Genomic DNA, 17,422 nt, shown 5'->3' on the forward strand with positions numbered 1-17,422 from the left:
AGGGGATTTCAGATAAATCAGCAAACTTTCCCCAGTTCTCACAATGCCCCCAGTTAAGATTGGCTCAAGGGAAACACCTGAGTCAATGCAACTTAAGAATTCCTGGTCCCCATTTCTCACTTTCCAAGTCACGTAGGTTATCTACTAGGAGAGAGTGTTGTCTAAAGTCCAGGAGCCTATAGAACTAAGTATCATCAGGACAGCCACAGAAAATGTTCCTGCTTTACACTCATTTCTTCACCCCCCTCATTCCAACAAGCAAAGTCAGTGCCAGTTTCATTAAGACACCTGTGTATTTTAGCAAAAATCAACACAGAAACAGGTGTTGGCAAGGATGTAGAGAATGGGAAACCCTCTTGCGCTGTTGCTGAGAATACAAGCTGGTGCAGCCACTCCATTAAACAGTATGGGGTTTCCTCAAATAGTTAAAAAGTCAAAATAGAAGTACCCTACAATTCAACAATTGTACTACCAAAGAAATACAAAAACATTAATTGAAAGAGATACATGCACCCCAATGTTTATGCCAGCATTATCTAAAATAGCCTAATTAGGGACAAAGCCCAAGTATCCATTGACTGATGGATGGATAAGGAGGATAATCTTCCACATGATTATTCAACCATAAAAAAAGAATGACAGGTAATCAACTCTGATCAGTTGGTCTCTCCAGTAAATTGATATAACAGTAAAAAGCGATCATGTGGTTCTCACATTTTTCATTTTTAGTGCAATACCATTGACCTTGAGTAATACCATAGGACCTCTATAAAGCAATGCTAATGCTGCCAGAAGTGATCCCAAGCAGCAGAGAAAGTTCATGGTATTACAAGAAAAAGTTGAACTGCTTTATCTGTACTGTAGATTGAGGTTATACCTGCAGGCATGAAAACCTTGAGCTTTTAGCCAAATGCCTTTTTATCTTGTATTGAAAATGCAACTATGTGAGTGCAGGATTGCTCTAAAAAAGGCATACCTATAGACTCTAGGACTCAAGAGAAAGCACAGTCAAATGACAACTTAAATCCAAAGGAAGGGGAAAGATCTAAAGCTAGTGAATTTAATGCCAGCAAAAAATGGTTTGAGAAGTTTAAAATGAGGTTTGACTTAATATAACAGGAGAAGCAGTTTCTACTCACCCAGAAATAGCAGAGGAGTTCACAGAAGCCATCAAGAAAGTCAAAAGATTTCTGCAGAATAGGTTTTCAATGCAGACAAAAGTGCCCTATTCTGGGAGAGGGGGGCATGCCCCCAAAGGACATTAGTAAGGAAGAGAAGAGAGCACCAGCATTTAAGGCAGTAAGAGGATTGGCTAACTGTTTTGTGCAAATGCAGTCAGTTTCTGTTCAGGACTGCCCTTATCTATAAAGCTGAAAACATCTGAGCCCTGAAGGGAAGAGGTAGATACTTGTTGCCAGTCTTTTGGCATTACAACAAGATGACCAGCACAACCAGAACTCTTTTTCTGGATTGGTTCCACTAATGCTTTGTCTCTGAAATCAGGAAGTACCTTGCCAGTAAGGGGGACTGTCTTTTAAAGTTCTTTTGATAATGGACAATGCTCCTGGCCACCCAGAACCCCATGAGTTCAACACTGAAAGCACTGACGTATTCTATTTGCCCCCTAACATGTCCCTAATTTACTCTCTAAATCAGGGGGTCATGAGGATTACCTATGGTACTCTATGGAAAGGATTGTCAATGTTATGGAAGAGAACGTGGATAGAGAAAACACCATGAAAGTCTGGAAGGAGTTCACCATTGAAGATGCCAAGCTTATAGAAAAAGTCAAGCAAGCTGTCAAGCCTGAAATACCTGAAGATAGATATCAAGATGTTATGTATGACTTCACAGAATTTATTCCAGAGCCAATCAAAAAAGACAGGACAGAGTGGATATTTGGGGGTGGGGGGAAGAGGAGGGTGAAGGATTCCAAGATAATAAATTTTGGAGAATTCAAGAGCCAATAGACACCACACCATTCACAAGAACAGAAGAGCACGGAGTTATATATGACTGAGAAGTCATTGCATACTGCATGTGAAACTAAGTATGTATTTTATGTTAGCTAATTGAATTTAAATTAAAAATTACTTGGAGGTGAGTGCTTCCAAGCCACTACCAGAGGTAAGAGGTACAAAATAAATGGACATTGGATAATCTGGCAGAAGAGTTATTATTCAAGGCTGCTTTTGGATTTTTACAGCATGGACAAAATGCCATCAACTGAACTGGACAGTCATTACCTAAAGACAAATGCCTGAGAACTTTCAACCTAGTTAAAAACAAGTGCTCACCTTATGCAGCTGTATCATCATCTGACCAGAATAACAGATGTGCCACCTTGAGAATATCACTTTATACACTGAGTGACTAAGGGAGCCATTCATACCTGGTTCCATAAATCCTCTGGATCTTCTGGGTAGGTAAGGGGGTTTGGGTTCAGGTTTCCTCCATGGTCCTTGACATGTGGTTTCAACATCTGTAGACCTACATTCTCAGAGTAGCCACCTCAAGTGGGGAAAAAAAACCCACAGATCAGAGATACTGACTTGAGTACTCTACTCTTTAAGGTATTAAACTTAGTACTACAAGGAGAAACGTTGGAAGGAGGATCTCATGGCAACGTAATAAAGACCAGAGATCTGAGATTCCAGATGCACAAACCTTGGAGGAAAGACTGAAGTGACCCAGGATCCCAAACACATGCTTCCCATGCCACCAACATCCTGTAGACTTGCCTGGAGGTTAGTTGAAGTCTCCTCAGCATCCAGAAAATAAGAAACCTCACTTGGTCAATCTCAAATACTCTGGGTAGGAAGGACACCAGTTCTGACACATAAGGAGAATTAGGAAACAAAGGACAGCCTAGGCTGTGATGTGGGGGATTGGCAGGATGAGGAGCACACACAACCTTCATAGACTCCTGTGGGAAAAAGTGAACTGGAATAGTCTTGGGTGCCTTCACTTCAGTCCATTCAGCACAATGTATAAGCCACTGGGACCCAGGGTTAGACACTGCAGTGACAGCATCAGGACAAGCATTTTAGACACTCCTCACTCATGCTGCCGAGTCAGTCCTGGGGGCTTCAAATAGGACAGTGCTCTCCAGCCTGGGCTTCATATAGAATTCACAGGGCTAAGATAAGTGACCGAATGGTATGTTAACCCTTCCCTCTACAGAAAGACCGTAAATTATCTCAAGAGATAAGCAAACATTCCTTAGCAGGTCTAGAACAAGAAGGATCATTTATCAAACTCAAAAGTACCAATTTTAGAACATTCTTCCCTAAGTGATACTGAATTGTATGTGTACTATGGAAAAGCAGGAACTAGTGTTTAAATATTCACACATGAATGGTAACAAACTTCAGCAAATAATCCACTGCAATGTGGGAAAGAGGTATTTAGGTTTCTCCTAAATCAGTTCCTGGAAAACTTGTTACATTCAAGTCAAATAGATTTTTAGATAATATAGCATTATATTCTCAGAAGGAAATAAACATTGGAGACACAAAGCAAAACCACCCATAGAACCCAACAAAAGCAAATTAATCTCTAACCAGAATTCTAAGATATTGGATTCTGGTAAACATTACTGAGAGGCAAGATAGACCCAACTGTGAATGGGAGTATTCGAAGGAATCTTCTTAGGAGAGGGAAAAAGCCCCTATCACAGCAAGATAGAGGTCAGAGACCTCAGCTATAGAATTGGAACAGCCTTGCTGCAGGTGGACTGAGGTGTACCTTTCCTACTGAAAGGAAAACCTAGGAAGACTAAGGCCATGTCCTCAAACAGTCACCACTTGAAATTTTGAACCTCTGAAGAAAATGGTCAAGCATTTAAAAATATATCCACAGAGGTATTGGCAATAGTGAATGAGTCTTTACTCAAAGCACAAGGAAAATGGATTGAATCAAGGGTTCCTGTGTCAGACCAAGTCCTACAGGAGGAATCTGAGCATCAAGAGGGAAACTTCGAAGCAGAATTTGTGGGAGTGGTATTTTTATAACCCCTTGGCTGCTACTGCCCTGAATGACTGCAGGGGAAATGCAGATGTAATTCTGGAGACAGAATATTTTCATTTTTGCTTACCTCTCGCCCCCACCTCACTTCTCCAGAGGCCTATATGAGGTAGAGGGTGGTTCAGGATCTTCCAGCATTTCTATCTAGTGTCCTCCCCAGGACACTAGGCAGGTAATTTATGGACCTTGCTACTCTTAGGGAGCTCATTTGCACATTCTGAGGTTAGGATAGAAATTTTGTATGGAGTAGCAGATGCAGCTGAGAAGTTTCATTGTATGTCTTACTACAAGAAATATTAATTTGGAGAGGCCAGTCAATAAAAAAAAGTATATTTTATGCAAAATAAAGTATATTTTGTATCTGCAGATAATATAACTAAGAAGTCAGGCTAATATATCAAATAATGAGAAAGAAAAGTATACTTCAGGGTCAATGTCTATTGTGAAGACAAAAAAAAAAAAAAAAAAAAAAGACAGGAATGTCCAGTGTTTAATTCCTGACCTAGCCACTCCTGAAACATAGCTGACCCTGGGAAGATCAGGAAACCCTGAAACATACATAGCTCTCACCTAAAGAGACTCAGGTAAGGCTTTCAGGAAGAGTATTTCTATGACATAGCCATTTACTTCCAGAAAAGGCAGCACAGGGGTTGGAGTAGGGGAGTAATCTGCCAATTAGGAAGGGTGAGAAGTGGCAAACAGTACCTACTGTGAGTGTTGTCTGGAGGCTAGGAGCCTACCAAACCAAGTATCACAAGAAGAACTTCCACAGGAAATGTTCCTGTTTTACACTCCCTCATTTGTCCTTTACCCATCCTCTCACCCCAACAAGCAAAGTCAGGGTTGGTTCTATTAAGACAACACCCATGTAAATACTTCTAGGCAATTCTAGCAGGAGCTCAACCTAAGACCACCAGGTCAAAGGGGAAGTTGTTTTGTCAGAGGTAGCACCTGCCAGCGGCCCCACCCTGCACACAGAATGGACACCCTGGGCAGAGAACCTCAGCCCTTCACCATCCTCAAAGGGAACCCATGGCACAGAAGGTTGCACACTGACCTGGATCCATGATAAGTATGTAACAGAAACTGAGAATTTAATGGCATTAAGTTTAATGGATCTTCAACCCTTCCCTTCACAAATATAAGTAGATCATATTCAAGAGGTAGACCTTTCTTAGAGGAATGGTGAATTATGTACAGAAATTAAAAGTTTAAGTCCTAGTCTCTAAACGACAGAAATGCAATGAAGAGCACCACTGGGAATGCAGTAACAGACGTATTAAAGCATTCATGCATAAATGGAAACCTAAAATCTCAGCATCTATTCCACTAAGAAATGCGGTTTTGTTTTGTTGGAAAGGTATTGTAGGTTTCTCCAATAATTTTTAGGCTTGGATTTTAGATAACCATGTTCTGTTTGTAAATGAAAAAGAATGATACTTAGACAAAGCAAGATAGAATCCCATAGAATCTAATGAAAGCAAATTAATCTCTGGTTATGGGAATTCTAAGGTACTTAATTCTGGCAGATGTTAGTGAGAGGCAAAGATGGGACCAAGGCTAACAGCATGAGGGGTGTATAGGGAATCTTCCCACAGGAGGGAAAAAGACATCACAAATGAAGGTCAGAGATCTTGGCTTGGAATCAGAATAACACCTTGCTGCTGAAGGACCCATGTACCTCCTACTGAAAGGAAAACCCAGGAGTGTTGCCATTCTTTTGGAATCTGGTCATTTCTGCAGAGGCTAGATTCCTCTGACACATCCTTAGATCTTTTTAGCACAGCAAGGAGATATTTTAGTTCAAAGACAGCACTAAAATTGGAGAATCCTAGGAAATAGAACAAAGTTATAGAAATAGACCTTAACTTTGGCTGTCTTTAGGGCAGTTGATGTACATGATCAGACTCCGGATCAAGCACCACAAGAAAGCTCAGAGGAAAGGAGTCCTGTCCACTAGGGAATAAGCCAACACAGCCCTGCCATACCTCCCTATAGGCATGCATGCCTATTGTTAAATGCGTCACTCTAGGCTAGTCTGCTAGGATTTCAGGTTAAAGAATATATGTCGCATTTTTTCCCGGGTGATTGCTGTGTTTAAGGAAGAGGTCTCTTCACAAGGGGAAAGGTTGGTGGAGATGGGGTGGGATTGTCTACAGCCGTTAGCAGCTGTTCTTTACAGGGAAGAATTTCAACATGCAGCAGTTCATGGGTACCAATTTAGGCTACCCATAAAAAACTCTTGATCCTATTTGTGGAGATCACATCAAAATACAGGTAAAGTGTAACCAGAGGTATGAGTGCAACTATGTCAAAATGGACAGAAAGTGCATCTCTAGTACTAACAACATCTTGCCGTAGGAATGAAGTTAGCATGAAGTCATCACTCAACAGTCTGAGATGGGGAGAAAAGAAAGCTCTGAATTCACATTCGAGTATAATGTCCTAAAACAGTTCTAATGGAAGTCAACCACAGCAGATGTGCTTTTTCAAACTAGATCACATCTACCTGATGACACACCTCAGGTAATATACACATTTAAATACAGAGAGCCCATCTGTGGGCCCATAGATTATCCAGGACTAGCTGATAGCTCACTTACCTATGCCAAGAGAATTAACTTTCTATCTGGAGTGCTTCAAAACATTGATCTCAGAATCAAGGAATAGAATCTGAAGATCAGAGGTCACTAATCCTTATACAATAGAACCTTGTAGTAGGCAGGACATACTGAGGTACTCAGCAGTCAGCAGAGACAACAGCTTTATTCAAGTTGACTCTGGGGTCCTGTTATGGGAATACAGGCTCCTCCACTTATCTACCTTCAGACTTCTCCTGGACCAGGGAGCACAGGGCAGAGGCACATAGCCTTCATTTTTACTTGGGTGGATGATTGTGGTTCTCATGTGAAAAAAGTTAGGGTCTTTACAAATGCTGCTTTTAAAAAAAATACTGTCTTCTACAAAAAGGTGATTTATTCTCTCTTCATCTGCATTATATTCTTGCAACATGAAAACAGGGCAGTACCATCATCTATTGAACAAAAAAAGAATTATAAGAACAAACTACACACCCAGGAGCTAAAAGCAGAAGTTTCTCCTTATCCTAGTCCTTGGAGTCCCCTAATGAGATAATGGTGAGGTTACCAAGGAACCTTCAATGATGGGAACAGGTAGAGAGAAAAAAAGAGCAGCTACATCAACAAGACCAGTGATTTACCAGTAGTACTAACTTGCCATTGTAGAAGTGGTTGAGGTCTCAGTGAAGTGCTCCTTCATCAACCTAATATGGCCGGAAAGAGAACTCAAGTCTCTTGGGGTTTTGAGAAGAGCTATAGCAGAATGTTAACACCCTCCCAAGTGGCACACCTAATCATCTGGTGTCGAACAGCCAATAGCATATGCAAGCAAATGGAGAGAGGTTAGATTATGATACTAATACTACCAGTAACTAAAGGAATAGGACTAACATGCACAGCTGCAACACTCCATCCAGATATTTGTTTGCTTTCCAACATCCCCAACACTCCATTGTTAGACAGAATTTGACCTCTTGTTGGCTGCCTTAAACCCTTTCCTTGCTGCACATCAGGTAGAGTTAGGTTCAGTTACACTATCTATGGGCCCATGGGTTTAAACAAGACAGAACAGCATCCTGATACTGTTCAGGAGAGAAGTCTCTAAGCACATCAATCTCCTGATGCTCAGTAACAAGATACAGTAACAACCAGCTCTTAGTCTAATCAAGATCTTCCCACAATTGACCCCCCCCCCATTAAGATGATTGAAACTATTTGGGGAAAAATCACTCTCAACTCCTGACTTTTCCATATGATGTACAGTCGATTATGTGCCCTCTACAGCTGGGTTTTCCACATAACAACTGATAGGCCTTTTTATCAGGGTTAGTTCAAACCTGTGAACCATGTGAACATCAGTCACAGGAGTGTAAGCATCTCCGGAATCTTCCTAGGGTTGTGGGCTAGGGACATGAGAGCAATGGGAAGGACTTCTGCTCCCACATCTTCATGAATGACCCACAGCCTTTCACAGCCACCTCAACTTTGGACAGAGACACAGTAGCTCCCAGGTTCTGAGACTTAGATGGGCATGGTCACAGCCTTCCAGTTAATGTTGACTTTAAGATTTTTCTAATGATACAAGAAAGGACTAACTTGCCATCCTAAATATGACACATCAAGGTGACCAGTCACTAGCCAGACCAAGGAACAAGAGACCAGTGATAATGAAGAATAGCCAAAGTGAAAATAGGCTGAATGTGTTCCCACCCTTGAAGTAATGTGCTGCCAGCAAAGGCAATATGCAAAAGAAAACTGAAACATCTTTCTTTGAGCAAACATGGACTCCATTTATTGGAGCTAGGGCATGTCAAAACTTTACCACAACAGCCAGTATTCGAAGATGCAGATGCAGCTCTGTTCTCCAAGGGAGAAGTTTGGAATATACACAATAATGCAAAACTTAATGCTCTGCCCATCACTGACTGTCCATCCATCCCACTCAGATGCAACATTCTTTCCCCTGTGCTCTCTAGGATAACTTCCAAACCTAGCCCCTGCCCTAAGTCCAAAGCTTAGATTCTGATTTCAGGGATCCAAACAGAACACTCAAGTTGCACTTCCAAGTTTGTCATTGACAATACTCAAAAACAAGATGCAGAATTTTCTTATGTCAAGAATATAAAATTGGGACAGGTCTTCCTAAAGGACATAGGCTAAATATGGAACCATTAAGCAGCTTTGTTCAGATTTCAAAATTTTTCATCAGCGTCTAAATCATATACAATATAGGATATGCCACAGGTCTATAAAAATACTAATCCAGAACTGCAAATCTCCCACAAAAACCCCTCTAGAGGTTCAAGGTCTCTTTTTCTTTAGAATGACAACTTTGACTCAATATCTTATGCAGATTCTTCTAGACAACGAAAATGGAGCCATTTCACAAGTGTTTGAGGAGATAGCATCCATTAGAACATTTTGGGGTTTGAAGTATAGTTCAGGGGAATATGCAAAAGCAACCTAACCCTCCCCACCCTTTTGAAAATTCCCACTTAAACTTAAAGCTCAGTATCTTCGAGGATCAGATGACACAGTCTAGACTAGCCCTGTCCACCTCCACACGACTACCTCTCTAGGAGTAAGCAACTCCTACCTGTGCCCAGGATTTCAAAGATGAAAACCTTGGTCCAATTATTCCAGGTTCCACACCTGGGCAGTGAAGTACACTCACATGATGAAACCTATATCTTATTGCTCATCCCATCCCTTAAGTAAAATTAGTGATTGTGAGTGCACATCTCTAGACAGTATAAGAGGGATCATACAGTAAAGCCTCCTCCAGAAGAAACAAACCTGAAAGACTCTGCAGGTAAGACGACGACTTCCACTGAAGTCCATGTGGCCTTCAAGAAGATGCCCAGGTAACAGTCTGCAGGAGACTTTCCCTTGCAAGAAGTGAGAATGAACATCAAGAATTGCTCTCCTCCCTTGATGACAACTTGCCCTGCTTCCTAGAGATTATGCTCAAGGATATGAACTCCTTGGAGTACATGAAATATTCAGACATGGAAGATATTGAAAATAATGCTTTAAAAATAAAATGCTTGGGATCCCTGGGTGGCGCGGCGGTTTGGCGCCTGCCTTTGGCCCAGGGCGAGATCCTGGAGACCCGGGATCAAATCCTACATTGGGCTCCCGGTGCATGGAGCCTGCTTCTCCCTCTGCCTGTGTCTCTGCCTCTCTCTGTGTGTGTGTGAGACTATCATAAATTAAAAAAAAAAAAATTAAAAATAAAATGCTTACTCGGCAGAATCAAGAAGCTGATACCAATACTGAAACCAAAGCAGAGGTAAACCTACATAGAGTAGATTTCCACCCTTTGATGCTGGATTTTGAGGTCCAATAAAGTCAGGATAAGCAACACACACGTTTACCCAGCTGACTACACTGACAGGAGCTATCATTAAACAGAATAGTGTCATTATAATCTGCATTGAAGACTCCATCTTCTACCTCTACTAAGGAAGAAAATTTTGGACTAGAAACAGACACATTCGTATTCAGAAACCTACTCCTATGCATCTAATAACTCAAACTTCCCAGGATTTCTAAGGAAAACTTCCAGGCTAAAAGATTATGATCTAGATGAACACACGTTGGTTTCACAATGAGCTCATCCCTGAGGATACAGTAGGTTTATACCCCTGGGCACCTTATTAGTTTTGCCACCAAGAAAACCACAACTTCAAAAACACTTCAGAGTGTTTCTGAGATGGCCAGTGAGCTCCCTGCTTCATACCAGGTTGACAGCCAGAGCAGCTGTCTGGAAACCTTGAACCAGCTGTACCAGAAACAGGGAGTCCTATCTGATGCAAAGCTCAAGGCATTACTTTCTTTTTTTTTTTAATCATCTCTTGACATCAATCCCTGAAGCACACTTTCCAGAGAAATATCATAAAACCCATAATGGTGGTCAGGTCTTCCAGGTATTAAATTCCTCAACCCATGGCTCATACTTACCAGATCGTCTAAAACCTAGCAGGATAACATTGTCAGGGCCAAAAGGGATTTCGAATTCCAGGTCATGTCTCCAGATAGCCCTAGATGCCAGAACAGAAAGTACTGCTGCTAAGAGGAGCATTGTCCTCAGCCTGAAACAATTATGCTGCTGGTAGTACCAAAAGATCATGAAAGTTAATGGACATCTGGCTGCAATCTTCCTATATTCAACTTGCATTTCCTATTGCACTTTCCAGGAGGTACATCCTACAGGCACTTTACCAGTCTAAGAGCATCTATCAGCTTAGCAAATAGATTTGCAGTGAACCCATAGTCAACTTCCCATGGACATTTCCCAGGTAAGTCTGAGCTAAAATCTTTTCTGGGGCATCAGGAAAGTAAACCTCACTGAACCATCTCAAATTCTGAGATGAAGAGGACTCACAAGGTCACTTGACACACAATATCAGAGGAGGTAAAAGGAGTGGACTGTGCCATTAGGAGCTAGAAGGAGGAGGATAGTATACCTATAGACCTCTGTGGGAAAAGTCAAAGCAAAAAAGCCTAGAAGTCTTTTCCTTGGTCAGTGTCTAGTCCTAACTTGTAATTCACTGGAGACTTTGCATGGTACATAGCTAGCTTCTGATTCTGTCCTGGGAGTTCTAACGGGAGGGAAGCCTCCCAGGTCAGGTTTCACCAGAATTCATACGGCTGAAGGTAAATGTGGAAAGACAGACAAACCCTTCCCTCCACAAAAAAAGAGCTTAAATTGCACATGCTCAAGTGAGAATTCAACCCGTCTTGAAACTCAGACAACAAAAGTATAGCTTAAAAAAACTGGGTGATAAATTATCTTCCCTTCTAAACATTGCTAATATAGTGAAACATGTACTAACAAAATGTGTTTATATATTAAAATATTCACAGTAATAAGAACCTAAAAGCAACATTTCACTCCAACATAGGAAAGAGTTGTTGCAAATTTCTATTTCTTGATATTTCCTGGGATTTTTATGACTTAAATATTGAAATGCTTCTCAAATTATCTTAGTTGAAGGGAGACTGTTGTGACTAAAACTTGAAAACCACATGAAGAGAACAAGACAAACATCCCCTATACTTGTGTAGGTAAGCCACGAGCCTTTTCTCCAGGATGGAGCTATTCTCAGGTTATCTCTGTGCCCCATCCCACCCCATCCACGTAGCTGATGTCTGAAGACAACTTGGAGCATATGAAAATGAGGGCTCTAGAGACCAATAGGAACTGGTCCCTGATCTAGATGTTACAGAGGACTTTTCCACCTCCAGAACAATATTCTTTCAATTCTGGATCAGGACCATAAATGAGGTAACAGCTCTTTGTTGGGAGGGCCCAGACCACTGACCATCTCTCAGAAAACCCAAGAGCAAGGAAGCTCAAGAAACTTCCTTCTCCTTTTTCATCCATCACTCCTAGAAGGGATCATTTTTGGAAGAGGACAATAGAGAGTTGAGGCTTCCTCTTTTAAGGGGCATGATTTTTAGTTTAGACATAATTTCCACTGCCACTCTATTGCACAGAATGAAGGGACTTGACCCAAATTAAGTGAAGCAAATATCTTGATTCAAGTTGACTCACAAGGAACTAAGGAGAACCTGTTAACAATATCACTCATCACCTTACCTTCACCCCCCAATCTGCCTCTCACCACTTGTAGTTTTCTGGATCTTATAGCACATGTAGCATAGGGCACATTAGCCAAAGCACAGGCCAAGTAGAAATCAAAACAAAACATGGCCCACTTTTATCCTTACAGACTTCCTGATATTTGGAGGACTTACTCAAAGGTAGTCTACAGTGGTTTGGAGGTAAGGGATGGTTCAATGCTCATTTCTGCTTCAGCGCGAGATTGCTGTGAGTGATTACATAAAAGGATGTTTTTCTTCATAAAACTACCTTCTCCAAAGAGAATACTTCATTCTACTTTAAAACCATTCAAATTAGAGAAGGGAGATCATCTGAAGTTATCTCTGACCAAAAAGAACCATCAACCTAGATCTAAACACAAAATTCTCTATATCCTACCTAGGGGAAGTTCCTCAGGAGATGGAGGTAAGTACACCAATGTCCTTGAAGAGCAAGTAGAGTGCAATTATCAGTGAGACGCGCATATACGTGAAAATGACAAGCAGAAATATTACTAATTTAAATTTGTTGCTATTTGAATGGTAGGGATGAGGTTCTCCTTGAACATAAGATAGGGAGAAACCAAACTCCTCATCCTATTGAGTATACTTGGAGAACAGTTGCAGAAATTAACTACATTGTGTGTGATTTCCAGACAAGAATGACCTCCACTTGAGGTCATGTAACAGGAAAAGTACAAGGTTTAAATGCTGAGATCCCACATGTGGGCCCATAGGATTCAGTGGGACTAGTTATCTTATTGCTCTATACAGAACCAAGTCCCCTGGGCACTTGTGTCTGAGGTGTTCAGTGACAACAACAAAAAAACCACTTAGTCTTGTTCCCTCAGCAGTTGACAGGGAAAAGCTTCCACACAACACATCCTTAGGAGGATTGTGTGTTCTGGGGACTATTCAGGTTCCTGTAACTTACACACAAAATGTGAAACAGTCTGAGTGTCTTCTAAACATGGATTACCGCCATAGTAATGAATAGACCTCTTTATAGTACGATATTGGACATCAGCTGTGAGAGCATGTTTCAGGAATCCCCCCCAGGGATGTGGGTTAGTGGTAATCAGTAGGGACTGGGACTGAGTTTTCTGCTCCCTGATCTTCCTGCTGAATAACCCACAACTTTCCACAGCCATTTATATCAGCTTTGGACAGAAAGGATTTATCTTCCACTTGCAAATATACATCACAGAGCAAGTGTGGGTATTTACAACCTTCCAGTTAATTTTGACTTTAAGGCTTCCTCCACCTACACAAGAGGACTAACTTTCCATCCTTAATGTGATATAACATCAAGGTGAGTAGCACCGCAGTAGAATCAAGGGGTAAGAGACAAGTGAGGACAAAGATGAACAGCTACATGAAAGTACTATAAACAGGCTCCAATTCTTTGTCTAGGAAGCTATCCTATTCTCAACGACAGCCTTGATGAAAGGATTATGCTTGGCTGCAGATTTTTCCCATTCAGCACATTGAATAGATTATGCCACCACTTTTCTGGCTTGCTATGTTTCTGTGGAGAGAGATCTACTGCAAACCTTATGGGTCTTTCCTTGTAATCTAAGGACTTCCCCATCTTGCTTTTAGGATTTTTCTTCTTTCATTACTCTATTTTGCAAATTTAACTATAATAGGTCTTGGTGTTGGAATGCTTTTGTTGACTTTGGTGGGAGTTCTCTGGTGCTTCCTGGATCTGGAGGTCTGTTTCCTTTCCTAGATTAGGGATGTTTTCAGCTGTTATTTCCTCAAATAAACCTTCTGCTCCATTCCTCTCCTGGGACTCCTATGCCATGAATGTTAAGTGGAGTCATGGAGTCTCTTAAATCTATTCTCATGATCCATCATTTTTCTCTATTTTGTTCAGCTTATTGTTAATTTTATCTTTGATGTCACTTATTCATTCCTCTGTTTCTTCCATCCTTGTGGTCATTACATCTAGTCCGTCTCAAATCTCATTTTTTATTTCTGCCTGGTTAGGTGGGTTTTTTTTTTAAAGCTCTTTTATCTCTGCAGTAAGGATCTCCCTGAAGTCTTCCATACTTTTTCTCAAGACCAGTGAATGTCCTAATGACTATTGCCTTAAGTTCTCCACCAGACATAACTGATCTGTTTCAATTTGATCTCTGGCCATGACCTTTTCTTGTTTTTTGTTTTGGGACGGATTCTTCCATCTTGTCATTTTGTCTAGCTACACTCTTGGATAAATAATGTTTATCTGCCAGCAAAGGCAATGTGAAAAACTGAAGCAACTTGCTAGGAATCAAGGAGTCCACTGAGTAGAACTATACCATGTCAAGATTTTTAATCACAGCATCCTTCCATCTAAGGCTCAAACAGAATTCTAGCTCTGTTCTCAAGGCATGAGGAAGAATTCCAAGTATACACCAGGAGGCAATTACAAGCTCAGAAATCCATTCCCAAGGAATTCATAAACTTGAACTCCCATAGTAAAATTATCTAGACTGAATCTGGCTCCATCTATAGGGAATCCTGACACAGGACACTTTAGACTGCAAGTGGTCTCATCCCTGAGGACCAGGTAGACTTAGTCCAGTGGTTGCGTTCTCACCAACTTTACTAAAGTCAGAATGAAGACATAGGAGTCTTTGACTCCGATGTCCAGTGAAGTCCCTGCTTTACACATGCTTGGTCAGCAGGGCTGCCAAGAGAAGCAAACTATTTGTCCTGCACATTAAAACAAGTTCTTTATGAAAAACAGCCCTTTGAGAATTGCAGTTGTAGCATTATTTTCTTCTTATTAAAGCCATACCCCATGTTGGCAAATTGAATTCAAATTAAAAAGTCAAACTCCAGGGCCTCTCAGCCATTTTCCATAGAAAAGCATTGCCAAGAATAAATCAGAAATGGCTAATGCCCAGATAGCATAATCAACAGCTGCCTCTCTCAACTCAGAAAGTATCTCTGGATCAGATCTTTGGACAAAAGGTCAAGTAATTCCCATCATTATGACAGTGTGGGTCTGCAATAGTTCCAGAATTTCCATCCATGTTCAACAATGGACTTTGCCCAGAAAAGGGGGATTGATGCCCATGATGAATGCTATCCCACTCCTGTCTGGTACACTCATAGGCTATTGGTGCCAAAGTAATTCAGAAAACAGCAATAGACAGCATCCAGCTCCAAGCTTCTAGCATTTAGGTTTTTGTTTCCTTTGGAGAGGTTTCAACAAGCAGCCCCCGAGATCTCACTTCTGAAGACATTCAGGTACCACATAGTTTCATGATCAACCCAAGGGCACATCACACCAATAAATACCAAGAAGAACTAGTTCTCATAGAGCCTCTGCCAAGATATGCTCAGGCAGGAGCCATCACATGCATTCACAAGACAAAGTAGCAGGCACCGAAAGGGCACCAATTTAAGAGCTAAACTGATACTCCATGAAAAGGTTAAAATATCCAAGAAATTGAGATATAGTGTCAATTCTCAAAGACAAAGCAGCAGATATTAACAAAAGAAAATGGAGTCAAACGAAATGGACAGATTCAGCAGATACCCTATAAAAAGTAATGGGATAAATGATAGAATAGATGTGGCTGAAGAGCAGCTGAAGGAACTTTTTCCAAAGTGTCTGGAAAAGGCTGAAGTGTAAGATTTTCATTTCAATAACTGAAATCCCTCCCACCTCAGGGTACAACGTAGAGGATGGTAGAGATGTTCAGTCATTTGAATTCAGTGTCCCATCCATGGTGGACATGTATTTAATTCGTTATGGCTCTTGTGCTCAGTTCATCCATGTTTTAAGGAATAGGAGGTAATGAACAGTTCTCTATATCCTATGTTAAAAAAAAAAGTCACCTATGTGAGAAAAGATCTGGAAAATCCAATGTTGAATTCCTGATCTAATCCAACTTGGTTCATGCCAGATCAAAAAGACTCAGGAAAACTTGTGTGGTACTGGCACAAAAATACATAGATCAATAGAACAAAATGGAGCTCAAACCCAGAATTATATGATCAATCTAGGGTTTTAAAGAAGGGCAAGAATATACAATAGGGGAAAGACCATCTCTTTAATAAAAGGAACACTTATGTAGTTGGTGGAAATGCAAATTGGTGGAGGCACTCTGGAAAAACAGTATGGAGGTTCCTCAAAAAGAAAAATAAGACTACCCTATGATCCAGCAATTACACTATTAGGTGTTTATTCAAAGAAAATTAAAACACTAATTCAAAAAGTTACATACACCCTAATGTCTATTGTATCATTTACAATAGCCAGGATATGGAAGAAACCTATATATCCATTCATAGATGAAAAGATGGTGTGTACAAACACACACACACGGGTATTAGCCAAAGAATGAAATCTTGCCATTTGCAGCATGGATGAAGTAGAGGGTACAATGCTAAATGAGATGAGATGAGAAAGACAAATACCACATGATCTCACTATGTGGAAGAAAACAAATGCATTGGGCGGGGTTGGGGTGGGGGGAGAAACTCCCAGAATCTTAAATACAGAGTACAAACTGATGGTTTCCAGAGGAGAGGTAGGAGAGGTAGGTGAGGTGAAAAAGATTAAGAGTACACTTATCTCGAGGAGCACCAAGAAACAGAACTGTTGAATCGTTACCTGAAGCAAATGTAACACTATGTTAATCATACTTGAATTCAAGACTCTTCAATAAATGGTGCTGGAAAACTGGACAGCTACATGTAAAAGACTGAAACTGGACCACTTTTTACCACCATATGCAAAAATGAACTCAAAAGGAATTAAAGACCTAGATGTGAGCCTGAAATCACAAAAATCTAAGATGATAATGCAAGCAATAGCTTCTGACATGAGCTGTAGTGACATTTTTCTGGATAGTTCTCGGACAAGGGAAACAAAAATTAGACTTCAATTCATCAACCTACTCACTCCAACAAGGAAAGTCAGGACTTGTTCCATTAAGAGAATGTTCCTAGGACCAAGACCTCCAGACAATTATGTTGGGAGTCTAACCTAAGATCATCAGGGCAGAGAAGGAAATGCCATAAGAGATAGGATTTACCAGCGAGTCAGTCCTACACACAGTATGGACATTGCTGGTCTCTAGGCTTTAGTCATCACTGGTCCAGAAGGACCTTAAAGCACAGAAGGTTGAAAAGGGAAATCAGATCCACAAGTGTTATAGATTGGGTAGGGATAGGGTGGCGAGATCACTTGAGTAACCTAGGTCCATGTT

This window comes from Canis lupus, chromosome 3 (assembly GCF_011100685.1).
Source record: "Canis lupus familiaris isolate Mischka breed German Shepherd chromosome 3, alternate assembly UU_Cfam_GSD_1.0, whole genome shotgun sequence".
Taxonomy (NCBI): Eukaryota; Metazoa; Chordata; class Mammalia; order Carnivora; family Canidae; genus Canis; species Canis lupus.